General features: G+C 46.0%; 3 long non-coding RNA genes across 24 annotated transcripts in view; 2 read left to right on the top strand and 1 right to left on the bottom strand.

Moving 5' to 3' along the window:
* Positions 1-3,367: 3,367 nt before the first annotated feature.
* LOC127906622 (uncharacterized) lies at positions 3,368-5,549 on the top strand. Its single transcript, XR_008062108.1, has 3 exons — positions 3,368-4,202; positions 4,234-4,279; positions 4,311-5,549. It is a non-coding gene; the product is annotated as an uncharacterized LOC127906622 (long non-coding RNA).
* Positions 5,550-8,437: 2,888 nt separating this feature from the next.
* On the top strand, positions 8,438-10,925 carry LOC127906883 (uncharacterized). 6 transcript variants are annotated; one of them, XR_008063033.1, is made up of 4 exons: positions 8,438-8,522; positions 8,813-9,112; positions 9,190-9,239; positions 9,390-10,925. It is a non-coding gene; the product is annotated as an uncharacterized LOC127906883 (long non-coding RNA). The 6 variants fall into 6 exon arrangements; XR_008063029.1 differs by having other exon boundaries at positions 8,438-8,572; XR_008063030.1 differs by having other exon boundaries at positions 8,438-8,622; positions 8,863-9,112.
* A 377-nt stretch (positions 10,926-11,302) lies between these two features.
* The window catches only part of LOC127906619 (uncharacterized), a 5,155-nt gene continuing 987 nt past the window's right edge, over positions 11,303-15,470 (bottom strand). For all 17 annotated transcript variants that reach the window (XR_008062102.1, XR_008062104.1, XR_008062097.1 and 14 more), the window contains exons 2-11: positions 15,179-15,470; positions 14,821-15,127; positions 14,585-14,686; positions 14,216-14,247; positions 13,852-13,921; positions 13,757-13,788; positions 13,585-13,660; positions 13,060-13,150; positions 12,959-12,996; positions 11,303-12,213 (exon numbers count right to left, since the gene is read on the bottom strand). The exon at positions 15,179-15,470 is cut by the window's right edge. This is a non-coding gene — a long non-coding RNA (uncharacterized LOC127906619). The remainder of the gene's footprint in view (positions 12,214-12,958; positions 12,997-13,059; positions 13,151-13,584; positions 13,661-13,756; positions 13,789-13,851; positions 13,922-14,215; positions 14,248-14,584; positions 14,687-14,820; positions 15,128-15,178) is intronic.

Raw genomic sequence — 15,470 nt, 5'->3', positions numbered from 1 at the left:
CTCCCCGGAACTCCCTCTCGGCACTCCCTCCCCGGAACTCCCTCTCGGCACTCCCTCCCCGGAACTCCCTCTCAGAACTCCCTCCCGGAACTCCCTCTCGGCACTCCCTCCCCCGGAACTCCCTCTCAGAACTCCCTCCCCGGAACTCCCTCCCCGGAACTCACTCCCGGAACTCCCTCCCCGGAACTCCCTCCCCGGAACTCCCTCCCCGGAACTCACTCCCCGGAACTCACTCCCCGGAACTCACTCCCCGGAACTCCCTCTCGGAACTCCCTCCCCGGAACTCCCTCTCGGAACATTTGGAATCCGTGCCTTTAATTTATTGAACCCCCCTCACAAGTGTTTATTTATGATCTGTAAATGATGTACTTTATATAATGCTGCATGCATCCCAAATGGTACCCTATTCCCTACATAGTCTGCTCCTTTTGGTTAAATGTAGTACACTGTAAAGGGTATATGGAGCCATTTGGAATGCAGCCAATGTCAAGTGTGAACTACGATGGGTTTCTTTACCATTGCGGTTTGTTCTACAGTTTACACTCTGCAGATACACTGGTATCTGGTATAGCAAACCTGATGACTGGCCTCTCTGTCCCATTACCCAACCTGATGACTGGCCTCCCTGTCCCATTACCCAACCTGATGACTGGCCTCTCTGTCCCAATACCCGACCTGATGACTGGCCTCTCTGTCCCAATACCCAACCTGATGACTGGCCTCTCTGTCCCAATACTCAACCTGATGACTGACCTCTCTGTCCCAATACCCAACCTGATGACTGACCTCTCTGTCCCAATACCCAACATGATGACTGGCCTCTCTGTCCCAATACCCAACCTGATGACTGACCTGTCTGTCCCAATACCCAACCTGATGACTGGCCTCTGTCCCAATACCCAACCTGATGACTGGCCTCTCTGTCCCAATACCCAACCTGATGACTGGCCTCTGTCCCAATACCCAACCTGATGACTGGCCTCTCTGTCCCAATACCCAACATGATGACTGGCCTCTCTGTCCCAATACCCAACCTGATGACTGACCTCTCTGTCCCAATACTCAACCTGATGACTGGCCTCTGTCCCAATACCCAACCTGATGACTGGCCTCTCTGTCCCAATACCCAACCTGATGACTGGCCTCTCTGTCCCAATACTCAACCTGATGACTGGCCTCTCTGTCCCAATACCCAACCTGATGACTGACCTCTCTGTCCCATTACCCGACCTGATGACTGGCCTCTCTGTCCCAATACCCAACCTGATGACTGGCCTCTCTGTCCCAATACCCAACCTGATGACTGGCCTCTCTGTCCCAATACCCAACCTGATGACTGGCCTCTCTGTCCCAATACCCAACCTGATGACTTCTCTCTCTGTCCCAATACTCAACCTGATGACTGGCCTCTGTCCCAATACCCAACCTGATGACTGGCCTCTCTGTCCCAATACCCAACCTGATGACTGGCCTCTCTGTCCCAATACCCAACCTGATGACTGGCCTCTGTCCCAATACCCAACCTGATGACTGGCCTCTGTCCCAATACCCAACCTGATGACTGGCCTCTGTCCCAATACCCAACCTGATGACTGGCCTCTCTGTCCCAATACCCAACATGATGACTGGCCTCTCTGTCCCAATACCCAACCTGATGACTGACCTGTCTGTCCCAATACCCAACCTGATGACTGGCCTCTGTCCCAATACCCAACCTGATGACTGGCCTCTCTGTCCCAATACCCAACCTGATGACTGGCCTCTGTCCCAATACCCAACCTGATGACTGGCCCTCTGTCCCAATACCCAACATGATGACTGGCCTCTCTGTCCCAATACCCAACCTGATGACTGACCTCTCTGTCCCAATACTCAACCTGATGACTGGCCTCTGTCCCATACCCAACCTGATGACTGGCCTCTCTGTCCCAATACCCAACCTGATGACTGGCCTCTCTGTCCCAATACTCAACCTGATGACTGGCCTCTCTGTCCCAATACCCAACCTGATGACTGACCTCTCTGTCCCATTACCCGACCTGATGACTGGCCTCTCTGTCCCAATACCCAACCTGATGACTGGCCTCTCTGTCCCAATACCCAACCTGATGACTGGCCCTCTGTCCCAATACCCAACCTGATGACTGGCCTCTCTGTCCCAATACCCAACCTGATGACTTCTCTCTCTGTCCCAATACTCAACCTGATGACTGGCCTCTCTGTCCCAATACCCAACCTGATGACTGACCTCTCTGTCCCAATACCCAACCTGATGACTGGCCTCTCTGTCCCAATACCCAACCTGATGACTGACCTCTCTGTCCCAATACCCAACCTGATGACTGACCTCTCTGTCCCAATACCCAACCTGATGACTGGCCTCTCTGTCCCAATACCCAACCTGATGACTGGCCTCTCTGTCCCAATACCCAACCTGATGACTGACCTCTCTGTCCCAATACCCAACCTGATGACTGGCCTCTCTGTCCCAATACCCAACCTGATGACTGGCCTCTCTGTCCCATTACCCAACCTGATGACTGGCCTCTCTGTCCCAATACCCAACCTGATGACTGGCCTCTCTGTCCCAATACCCAACCTGATGACTGGCCTCTCTGTCCCAATACCCAGTGCACTACTTTAGACCAGGGCCCAGTGCACTACTTTAGACCAGGGCCGTAGGGACCTGTTTGAATAGGGTTTCAGACCAGGGCCGTAGGGACCTGTTGGAATAGGGTTTCAGACCAGGGCCGTAGGGACCTATTGGAATAGGGTTTCGGACCAGGGCTGTAGGGACCTATTGGAATAGGGTTTCAGACCATGGCAGGGACCTATTGGAATAGGGTTTCAGACCAGGGCCGTATGACCTATTGGAATAGGGTTTCAGACCAGGGCCGTAGTGACCTGTTGGAATAGGGTTTTCAGACCAGGGCCGTAGTGACCTGTTTGAATAGGGTTTCAGACCAGGGCCGTAGGGACCTATTTGAATAGGGTTTCAGACCAGGGCCGTAGGGACCTATTGGAATAGGGTTTCAGACCAGGGCCGTAGGGACCTGTTTGAATAGGGTTTCAGACCAGGGCCTAGGGACCTCTGGAAAAGGGTTTCAGACCAGGGCCGTAGGGACCTGTTGGAATAGGGTTTCAGACCAGGGCCGTAGGGACCTATTGGAATAGGGTTTCAGACCAGGGCCTAGGGACCTATTGGAATAGGGTTTCAGACCAGGGCCGTAGGGACCTGTTGGAATAGGGTTTCAGACTGTTTGAACTAGTAACATAAGCAATTCGCTGCACCTGCTATAACACTTCCAAATCTGTGCAAGCAACCAATACACTTTGGTTGATTTGGAAAGTAGTGCACTATATAGGGAATAGTGTTCTATAGGGCTCTGGTCTAAAGTAGTGCACTATATAGGGAATAGTGTTCTATAGGGCTCTGGTCTAAAGTAGTGCACTATATAGGGAATAGTGTTCTATAGGGCTCTGGTCTAAAGTAGTGCACTATATAGGGAATAGGGTTCTATAGGGCTCTGGTCTAAAGTAGTGCACTATATAGGGAATAGGGTTCTATAGGGCTCTGGTCTAAAGTAGTGCACTATATAGGGAATAGGGTTCTATAGGGCTCTGGTCTAAAGTAGTGCCCTATATAGGGAGCCGTTTCAGGCGCTGCCAGAGTCTTCAAAGCCCATGTCCCCTAGAGGGTTTCTGAAGGGTAGGTACAGGAGTTTTCCCTGACCCCTCTGTAACCTGCAGGATAAACTCTATGCCATAGAACGGACCTCCCAATTCATGTCAATGATGGCATACTGGGTGTAGAGTTTCCATTTTTATATTCCAGACCGGACCGATAAAGAGCTGTTGGCTATATGTTTTCCTTTTTTAAACCTCTCATCTATGACCTCTAGGTGTTATAAACCTCTCATCTATGACCTCTAGGTGTTATAAACCTCTCATCTATGACCTCTAGGTGTTTCAAACCTCTCTAGGACCTCTTGTTGCAGCCCTGACCTAGCGCACCTGATTCAAATAGTCACGGGCTTGATGATTGGTTGACAAGTTGAATCAGGCGTGATAGCCCTGGAATAGTTCAAATACATGGAACGGCTAGAGGCCCAGAGGAGAGGTTTGGAAAAGGCTGGAGGTCCCAGAGGAGAGGTTTGGAAAAGGCTGGAGGTCCCAGAGGAGAGGTTTGGAAAAGGCTGGAGGTCCCAGAGTAGAGGTTTGGAACAGCTGGAGGTCCCAGAGGAGAGGTTTGGAAAAGGCTGGAGGTCCCAGAGGAGAGGTTTGGAAAAGCTGGAGGTCCCAGAGGAGAGGTTTGGAAAAGGCTGGAGGTCCCAGAGGAGAGGTTTGGAAAAGACTGGAGGTCCCAGAGGAGAGGTTTGGAAAAGCCTGGAGCCCCGGAGGAGAGGTTTGGAAAAGGCTGAGCTATATATTTGCCAAACAACTTTACACGCCTGTTTCACACACAGGAAGGTATTGCAGTTGAATCACAATTCATCTTGATTAAAACAAATGATAATGAAAGATTTGTACTTCTGTGTGTAGTAACCAGGTATTATTATGTACTGTGTTAGTTTAGAGGTGTTACAGGGTGAAAGATGGGGGTAACAGGAAGAGGAGGAGTCGAAGTGCAGTGGGCTGGATGACAGGAAGAGGAGGAGTCATAGGGCAGTGGGCTGGATGACAGGAAGAGGAGGAGTCATAGGGCAGTAAGGCTGGATGACAGGAAGAGGAGGAGTCATAGGGCAGTGGGCTGGATGACAGGAAGAGGAGGAGTCATAAGGCAGTGGGCTGGATGACAGGAAGAGGAGGAGTCATAGGGCAGTGGGCTGGATGACAGGAAGAGGAGGAGTCATAAGGCAGTGGGCTGGATGACAGGAAGAGGAGGAGTCATAGGGCAGTGGGCTGGATGACAGGAAGAGGAGGAGTCATAGGGCAGTGGGCTGGATGACAGGAAGAGGAGGAGTCATAAGGCAGTGGGCTGGATGACAGGAAGAGGAGGAGTCATAGGGCAGTGGGCTGGATGACAGGAAGAGGAGGAGTCATAAGGCAGTGGGCTGGATGACAGGAAGAGGAGGAGTCATAGGGCAGTGGGCTGGATGACAGGAAGAGGAGGAGTCATAGGGCAGTGGGCTGGATGACAGGAAGAGGAGGAGTCAAAGGGCAGTGGGCTGGATGACAGGAAGAGGAGGAGTCAAAGGGCAGTGGGCTGGATGACAGGAAGAGGAGGAGTCATAGGGCAGTGGGCTGGATGACAGGAAGAGGAGGAGTCAAAGGGCAGTGGGCTGGATGACAGGAAGAGGAGGAGTCAGGGCAGTGGGCTGGATTCAAACCCTTATACCAATAAATGGCAATACTGCCTCGATATGGACAGCAAGACGGCCGTTAGACCCGATGAGGTGTTTCTACTCATGAGCTTAGCTAGACATTGTCACCATGACATCACCGACTAGTGTGATCGAGGATTTTCTATTGGAGAAGCCGTTCCTGCCTACCTTCCTACTGAGAAGGTCTCTTTGAGATGGCGGTGGAGATTCCTGTCTGTAAGCGCCACCCCTCCCCACTAAATAGGGAATATAGTGGAATGTGGTTCTTGTGTAAAATGGTACGTACTGTTATAATATATAATATAATAATTAAAATATGTTGTTGGCTTTAGAGGACCCGTTCGTTCCCCAGAGGAAGTTGTTGTCACTATTTCAACGTCATTTCCTGTCCTAGAGATGAAATGCACGAATGACGAAAGCTACTTATAGTTTTTTTACGAATTGGGTGTTGACATTTCCACGTGGAGTTGAAAACAGCTGTTAGTGTAGCTAGCCACCTTGCTAACCTTCTCTACCTAGCTAATGTTATGTTGTTGCTCAGATACATTTTTGTCTGTTTACTATACTGTATTCAAAGGATTAGCCAGCTGTCTCTATGGCTCGATTTAAAAAATATATATTTTACCTTTATTTAACCAGGCAAGTCAGTTAAGAACAAATTCTTATTTTCATTGACGGCCTAGGAACAGTGGGTTAACTGGTCTAGGAACAGTGGGTTAACTGTCTAGGAACAGTGGGTTAACTGGTCTAGGAACAGTGGGTTAACTGGTCTAGGAACAGTGGGTTAACTGGTCTAGGAACAGTGGGTTAACTGCCTAGGAACAGTGGGTTAACTGGTCTAGGAACAGTGGGTTAACTGGTCTAGGAACAGTGGGTTAACTGGTCTAGGAACAGTGGGTTAACTGGTCTAGGAACAGTGGGTTAACTGGTCTAGGAACAGTGGGTTAACTGGTCTAGGAACAGTGGTTAACTGGTCTGGGAACAGTGGGTTAACTGGTCTAGGAACAGTGGGTTAACTGGTCTAGGAACAGTGGGTTAACTGGTCTAGGAACAGTGGGTTAACTGGTCTAGGAACAGTGGGTTAACTGGTCTAGGAACAGTGGGTTAACTGGTCTAGGAACAGTGGGTTAACTGGTCTAGGAACAGTGGGTTAACTGGTCTAGGAACAGTGGGTTAACTGGTCTAGGAACAGTGGGTTAACTGGTCTAGGAACAGTGGGTTAACTGGTCTAGGAACAGTGGGTTAACTGGTCTAGGAACAGTGGGTTAACTGGTCTAGGAACAGTGGGTTAACTGGTCTAGGAACAGTGGGTTAACTGGTCTAGGAACAGTGGGTTAACTGCCTAGGAACAGTGGGTTAACTGGTCTAGGAACAGTGGGTTAACTGGTCTAGGAACAGTGGGTTAACTGGTCTAGGAACAGTGGGTTAACTGGTCTAGGAACAGTGGGTTAACTGGCCTAGGAACAGTGGGTTAACTGCCTAGGAACAGTGGGTTAACTGGTCTAGGAACAGTGGGTTAACTGGTCTAGGAACAGTGGGTTAACTGGTCTAGGAACAGTGGGTTAACTGGTCTAGGAACAGTGGGTTAACTGGTCTAGGAACAGTGGGTTAACTGGTCTAGGAACAGTAGGTTAACTGGTCTAGGAACAGTGGGTTAACTGGTCTAGGAACAGTGGGTTAACTGGTCTAGGAACAGTAGGTTAACTGGTCTAGGAACAGTGGGTTAACTGGTCTAGGAACAGTGGGTTAACTGGTCTAGGAACAGTAGGTTAACTGGTCTAGGAACAGTGGGTTAACTGGTCTAGGAACAGTGGGTTAACTGGTCTAGGAACAGTAGGTTAACTGGTCTAGGAACAGTGGGTTAACTGGTCTAGGAACAGTGGGTTAACTGGTCTAGGAACAGTGGGTTAACTGGTCTAGGAACAGTGGGTTAACTGTCTAGGAACAGTGGGTTAACTGGTCTAGGAACAGTGGGTTAACTGGTCTAGGAACAGTGGGTTAACTGGTCTAGGAACAGTGGGTTAACTGGTCTAGGAACAGTGGGTTAACTGGTCTAGGAACAGTGGGTTAACTGGTCTAGGAACAGTGGGTTAACTGGTCTAGGAACAGTGGGTTAACTGGTCTAGGAACAGTGGGTTAACTGGTCTAGGAACAGTGGGTTAACTGGTCTAGGAACAGTGGGTTAACTGTCTAGGAACAGTGGGGTTAACTGGTCTAGGAACAGTGGGTTAACTGGTCTAGGAACAGTGGGTTAACTGGTCTAGGAACAGTGGGTTAACTGGTCTAGGAACAGTGGGTTAACTGGTCTAGGAACAGTGGGTTAACTGGTCTAGGAACAGTGGGTTAACTGCCTAGGAACAGTGGGTTAACTGGTCTAGGAACAGTGGGTTAACTGGCCTAGGAACAGTGGGTTAACTGCCTAGGAACAGTGGGTTAACTGGTCTAGGAACAGTGGGTTAACTGGTCTAGGAACAGTGGGTTAACTGGTCTAGGAACAGTGGGGTTAACTGGTCTAGGAACAGTGGGTTAACTGGTCTAGGAACAGTGGGTTAACTGGTCTAGGAACAGTAGGTTAACTGGTCTAGGAACAGTGGGTTAACTGGTCTAGGAACAGTGGGTTAACTGGTCTAGGAACAGTAGGTTAACTGGTCTAGGAACAGTGGGTTAACTGGTCTAGGAACAGTGGGTTAACTGGTCTAGGAACAGTAGGTTAACTGGTCTAGGAACAGTGGGTTAACTGGTCTAGGAACAGTGGGTTAACTGGTCTAGGAACAGTAGGTTAACTGGTCTAGGAACAGTGGGTTAACTGGTCTAGGAACAGTGGGTTAACTGGTCTAGGAACAGTGGGTTAACTGGTCTAGGAACAGTGGGTTAACTGGTCTAGGAACAGTGGGTTAACTGTCTAGGAACAGTGGGTTAACTGGTCTAGGAACAGTGGGTTAACTGCCTGTTCGGGGGCAGAACGACAGAGTTGTACCTTGTCAGATTAACTACATGTTCACTCATTAGATGGTTCTCCAATCAAACGTTTTCCCGTTTATCAATACTTAGACATTGGGATTGTTGTTTAAAAAAGAAGAAGCTAAGATTTAAAGTTGTCTTTTTCTACAGAAACGGATCGTAACGTTCTCTGAGCAGTAGGAAGCAGGTTATTCCTACAGAAACGGATCGTAACGTTCTCTGAGCAGTAGGAAGCAGGTTATTCCTACAGAAACGGATCGTAACGTTCTCTGAGCAGTAGGAAGCAGGTTATTCCTACAGAAACGGATCGTAACGTTCTCTGAGCAGTAGGAAGCAGGTTATTCCTACAGAAACGGATCGTAACGTTCTCTGAGCAGTAGGGAGCAGGTTATTCCTAGCAGGAAACGGATACAGAAACGGATGGTAACGTTCTCTGAGCAGTAGGAAGCAGGTTATTCCTACAGAAACGGATAACGTTCTCTGAGCACGTTATTCCTACAGAAACGGCAGTGAGCAGTAGGAAGCAGGTTATTCCTACAGAAACGGATCGTAACGTTCTCTAAGCAGTAGGAAGCAGGTTATTCCTACAGAAACGGATCGTAACGTTCTCTGAGCAGTAGGAAGCAGGTTATTCCTACAGAAACGGATCGTAACGTTCTCTGAGCAGTAGGAAGCAGGTTATTCCTACAGAAACGGATCGTAACGTTCTCTGAGCAGTAGGAAGCAGGTTATTCCTACAGAAACGGATCGTAACGTTCTCTGAGCAGTAGGAAGCAGGTTATTCCTACAGAAACGGATCGTAACGTTCTCTGAGCAGTAGGAAGCAGGTTATTCCTCTGAGCAGTAGGAAGCAGGTTATTCCTACAGAAACGGATCGTAACGTTCTCTGAGCAGTAGGAAGCAGGTTATTCCTACAGAAACGGATCGTAACGTTCTCTAAGCAGTAGGAAGCAGGTTATTCCTACAGAAACGGATCGTAACGTTCTCTGAGCAGTAGGAAGCAGGTTATTCCTACAGAAACGGATCGTAACGTTCTCTGAGCAGTAGGAAGCAGATTATTCCTACAGAAACGGATCGTAACGTTCTCTGAGCAGTAGGAAGCAGATTATTCCTACAGAAACGGATCGTAACGTTCTCTGAGCAGTAGGAAGCAGGTTATTCCTACAGAAACGGATCGTAACGTTCTCTGAGCAGTAGGAAGCAGATTATTCCTACAGAAACGGATCGTAACGTTCTCTGAGCAGTAGGAAGCAGGTTATTCCTACAGAAACGGATCGTAACGTTCTCTGAGCAGTAGGAAGCAGGTTATTCCTACAGAAACGGATCGTAACGTTCTCTGAGCAGTAGGAAGCAGGTTATTCAGTCAACCTTTTGATCTGTTGTTGATTATGGTGATGTTATTTATCAAAGTGCAGCTACTAAAATGCTTAAACCTTTGGATGCCATCTCCCATAATGCCCTTCGTTTCGTTACAGGGGACAGTTGTAATACTCATCACTGCATCCTCTATCTAAAGGTTGGCTGGACTTCACTGAAGACCTCATTCTATCTCCCATAATGCCCTTCGTTTCGTAACAGGGGACAGTTGTAATACTCATCACTGCATCCTCTATCTAAAGGTTGGCTGGACTTCGTTAAAAAACCTGCATCTCTACATGACTCCCTTTTTGTTTACGAGGCCCTACTTCATAAACTTCTTTCTTGTCTAACTTTGCTGTTGAAGTCTAGACACCGGAGTTGCCTAACTCGTTCACAGGGATTGGTTAACTCTTAAAGTTCCCTAGGGTCTCCACCGAGCTAGATAAATCTGCTTTTAGTTTTAATTCCAAATACATTTAACCTTGGTGTTCTGGTGCCGTTCGGCCTATTTCAAGTTTTAATTGACGACTTATTTGTGGAGGAATATAACTGTTTTTCTGGGTGATGTTTAATTCCCCATGACAGTGTTTTTGTATTTTAGTGTGTATCTGTTATTTAAAAAAAAAAAGAAATTACCAGGTAAGTTGACGGAGAACACATTCTCATTTGCAGCAACGACCTGGGGATATAGTTACAGGGGAGAGGAGGGAGATTAATGAGCCAATTGTCAACTGGGGATTATTAGGTGACCGTGATGGTTTGAAGGTCAAATTGGGAATTTAGCCAGGACACCGGGGTTAACACCCCTACTCTTACGATAAGTGTCATGTGATCTTTGATGACCTCAGAGAGTCAGGACACCGGGGTTAACACCCCTACTCTTACAATAAGTGTCATGTGATCTTTAGTGACCTCAGAGAGTCAGGACACCGGGGTTAACACCCCTACTCTTACGATAAGTGCCATGTGATCTTTAATGACCTCAGAGAGTCAGGACACCAGGGTTAACACCCCTACTCTTACGATAAGTGCCATGGGATCTTTAGTGACCACAGAGAGTCAGGACACCCGTTTAACGTCCCATCTGAAAGACGGCACCCTACACAGGGCAGTGTCCCCAATCACTGCCCTGGGGCATTGAGATATTTTTTTTTTAGACCAGAGGAAAGAGTGCCTCCTACTGGGACTCCAACACCTCTTCCAGCAGCATCTGGTCTCCCATCCAGGGACCAACCAGGACCAACCCTGCTTAGGGTATATGTTTAGGTATGTTTAGGTATGTTTAGGTATGTGTCTATTGTATTATGCCTATCTGGAAATGAGACCTAGGTTTCAATGCGTCTTCCCTTTTAAATAAATAATTAAATTTAACATTATGAAAACTTAGTAGGTTCCTTGGTATCTCAAGCACATACAGTTGAAGTCACACCAGTCTATACTGTATATACAGTTGAAGTCACAACAGTCTATACTGTATATACAGTTGAAGTCAGAAGTTTACATACACCTTTGCCAAATATACATTTAAAATCCAGTTTTCACAATTCCTGACATTTAATCCTAGTAAAAATATCCTGTTTTAGGTCAGTTAGGATCACCACTTTATTTTAAGAATGTGAAATGTCAGAATAATTGTAGAGAGAATTATTCATTTCAGCTTTTATTTCTTTCATCACATTCCCAGTGGGTCAGAAGTTTACATACACTCAATTAGTATTTGGTAGCATTGTCTTTAAATTGTTTAACTTGGGTCAAGCGTTTCAGGAGCCTTCCACAAGCTTCCCACAATAAGTGAATGTTGGCCCATTCCTCCTGACAGAGCTGGTGTAACTGAGTCAGGTTTGTAGGCCATCTTGCTCGCACACACTTTTTCAGTTCTGCCCACAAATGTTCAATAGGATTGAGGACAGGGTTTTGTGATGGCCTCTCCAATACCTTGACTTTGTGGTCCTTAAGCCATTTTTGCCACAACTTTGGTAGTATGCTTGAGGTCATTGTCCAGTTGGAAGACCCATTTGCGACCAAGCTTTAACTTCCTGACTGATGTCTTGAGATGTTACTTCAATATATCCACATCATTTTCCTCCCACATGCTGCCATCTATTTTGTAAAGTGCACCAGTCCCTCCTGCAGCAAAGCACCCCCACAACATGATGCTGCCACCCCCGTGCTTCACAGTTAGGATGGTGTTCTTCGGCTTGTAAGCCTTTAACTTCCTGACTGATGTCTTGAGATGTTATTTCAATATATCCACATAATTATCCAATATGTGTTTACAATACCGCTTTGGAGAAAATGATTAGTGTGAGGAGCTACTAACAGCTTACTATTGCTTTTATTTTAGCCTTATATCTTCTTCTTGAAGTCAGAAGTTTACATACGCCTTAGCTTAACTAACCCCTTCACCTAACCCTAACCTTAACCCTTTTAACTAACCCCTTCACCTAACCATAACCTTAACCCTTTTAACTAACCCCTTCACCTAACCATAACCTTAACCCTTTAAACTAACCCCTTCACCTAACCATAACCTTAACCCTTTTAACTAACCCCTTCACCTAACCATAACCTTAACCCTTTAAACTAACCCCTTCACCTAACCATAACCTTAACCCTTTAAACTAACCCCTTCACCTAACCATAACCCTTTAAACTAACCCCTTCACCTAACCATAACCCTTTTAACTAACCCCTTCACCTAACCATAATACTTTTAACTAACCCCTTCACCTAACCATAACCCTTTTAACTAACCCCTTCACCTAACCATAACCATAACCCTTTAAACTAACCCCTTCACCTAACCATAACCCTTTAAACTAACCCCTTCACCTAACCATAACCCTTTTAACTAACCCCTTCACCTAACCATAACCATAACCCTTTAAACTAACCCCTTCACCTAACCATAACCCTTTAAACTAACCCCTTCACCTAACCCTAACCTTAACCCTTTAAACTAACCCCTTCACCTAACCATAACCCTTTAAACTAACCCCTTCACCTAACCCTAACCTTAACCCTTTAAACTAACCCTTCACCTAACCATAACCCTTTAAACTAACCCCTTCACCTAACCATAACCCTTTAAACTAACCCCTTCACCTAACCTTAACCCTTTTAACTAACCCCTTCACCTAACCATAACCATAACCCTTTTAACTAACCCCTTCACCTAACCATAACCCTTTAAACTAACCCCTTCACCTAACCATAACCCTTTAAACTAACCCCTTCACCTAACCATAACCCTTTAAACTAACCCCTTCACCTAACCATAACCCTTTAAACTAACCCCTTCACCTAACCATAACCTTAACCCTTTTAACTAACCCCTTCACCTAACCATAACCTTAACCCTTTAAACTAACCCTTCACCTAACCATAACCCTTTAAACTAACCCCTTCACCTAACCTTAACCCTTTTAACTAACCCCTTCACCTAACCATAACACTTTTAACTAACCCCTTCACCTAACCATAACACTTTAAACTAACCCCTTCACCTAACCATAACCCTTTAAACTAACCCCTTCACCTAACCATAACCTTAACCCTTTAAACTAACCCCTTCACCTAACCATAACCCTTTAAACTAACCCCTTCACCTAACCATAACCCTTTAAACTAACCCCTTCACCTAACCATAACCTTAACCCTTTAAACTAACCCCTTCACCTAACCTTAACCCTTTAAACTAACCCCTTCACCTAACCATAACCCTTTAAACTAACCCCTTCACCTAACCATAACCCTTTTAACTAACCCCTTCACCTAACCATAACCCTTTAAACTAACCCCTTCACCTAACCATAACCCTTTTAACTAACCCCTTCACCTAACCATAACCCTTTAAACTAACCCCTTCACCTAACCTTAACCCTTTAAACTAACCCCTTCACCTAACCATAACCTTAACCCTTTAAACTAACCCCTTCACCTAACCATAACCTTAACCCTTTTAACTAACCCCTTCACCTAACCATAACCTTAACCCTTTAAACTAACCCCTTCACCTAACCATAACCCTTTAAACTAACCCCTTCACCTAACCTTAACCCTTTTAACTAACCCCTTCACCTAACCATAACCCTTTAAACTAACCCCTTCACCTAACCATAACACTTTAAACTAACCCCTTCACCTAACCATAACCCTTTAAACTAACCCTTCACCTAACCTTAACCCTTTAAACTAACCCCTTCACCTAACCATAACCCTTTTAACTAACCCCTTCACCTAACCATAACCTTAACCCTTTAAACTAACCCCTTCACCTAACCATAACCCTTTAAACTAACCCCTTCACCTAACCATAACCCTTTTAACTAACCCCTTCACCTAACCATAACCCTTTAAACTAACCCCTTCACCTAACCATAACCCTTTTAACTAACCCCTTCACCTAACCATAACCCTTTAAACTAACCCCTTCACCTAACCTTAACCCTTTAAACTAACCCCTTCACCTAACCATAACCTTAACCCTTTAAACTAACCCCTTCACCTAACCATAACCCTTTAAACTAACCCCTTCACCTAACCATAACCCTTTTAACTAACCCCTTCACCTAACCATAACACTTTAAACTAACCCCTTCACCTAACCATAACCCTTTAAACTAACCCCTTCACCTAACCTTAACCCTTTAAACTAACCCCTTCACCTAACCATAACCCTTTAAACTAACCCCTTCACCTAACCATAACCTTAACCCTTTTAACTAACCCCTTCACCTAACCATAACCTTAACCCTTTAAACTAACCCCTTCACCTAACCATAACCCTTTAAACTAACCCTTCACCTAACCTTAACCCTTTTAACTAACCCCTTCACCTAACCATAACCCTTTTAACTAACCCCTTCACCTAACCATAACCTTAACCCTTTAAACTAACCCCTTCACCTAACCATAACCCTTTAAACTAACCCCTTCACCTAACCATAACCCTTTTAACTAACCCCTTCACCTAACCATAACCTTAACCCTTTAAACTAACCCCTTCACCTAACCTTAACCCTTTTAACTAACCCCTTCACCTAACCATAACCCTTTAAACTAACCCCTTCACCTAACCATAACCTTAACCCTTTAAACTAACCCCTTCACCTAACCTTAACCCTTTAAACTAACCCCTTCACCTAACCATAACCCTTTTAACTAACCCCTTCACCTAACCATAACCTTAACCCTTTTAACTAACCCCTTCACCTAACCATAACCTGCACTGCTGGTTGAGGTAAATCAGCATTTCACAGTAAGGTCTACTACACCTGTTGGTTAAGGTCTACTACACCTGTTGGTTAAGGTCTACTACACCTGTTGGTTAAGGTCTACTACACCTGTTGGTTAAGGTCTACTACACCTGTTGGTTAAGGTCTACTACACCTGTTGGTTAAGGTCTACTACACCTGTTGGTTAAGGTCTACTACACCTGTTGGTTAAGGTCTACTACACCTGTTGGTTAAGGTCTACTACACCTGTTGGTTAAGGGCTGGTAAGTCAGCATTTCACAGTAAGGTCTACTACACCTGTTGGTTAAGGTCTACTACACCTGTTGGTTAAGGTCTACTACACCTGTTGGTTAAGGTCTACTACACCTGTTGGTTAAGGTCTACTACACCTGTTGGTTAAGGTCTACTACACCTGTTGGTTAAGGTCTACTACACCTGTTGGTTAAGGTCTACTACACCTGTTGGTTAAGGGCTACTACACCTGTTGGTTAAGGTCTACTACACCTGTTGGTTAAGGTCTACTACACCTGTTGGTTAAGGTCTACTACACCTGTTGGTTAAGGGCTACTACACCTGTTGGTTAAGGTCT

The sequence above is a fragment of the Oncorhynchus keta genome, chromosome 13 (genome assembly GCF_023373465.1).
Source record: "Oncorhynchus keta strain PuntledgeMale-10-30-2019 chromosome 13, Oket_V2, whole genome shotgun sequence".
Classification (NCBI taxonomy): Eukaryota; Metazoa; Chordata; class Actinopteri; order Salmoniformes; family Salmonidae; genus Oncorhynchus; species Oncorhynchus keta.
This window is presented reverse-complemented; position numbering and strand designations above follow the sequence as displayed.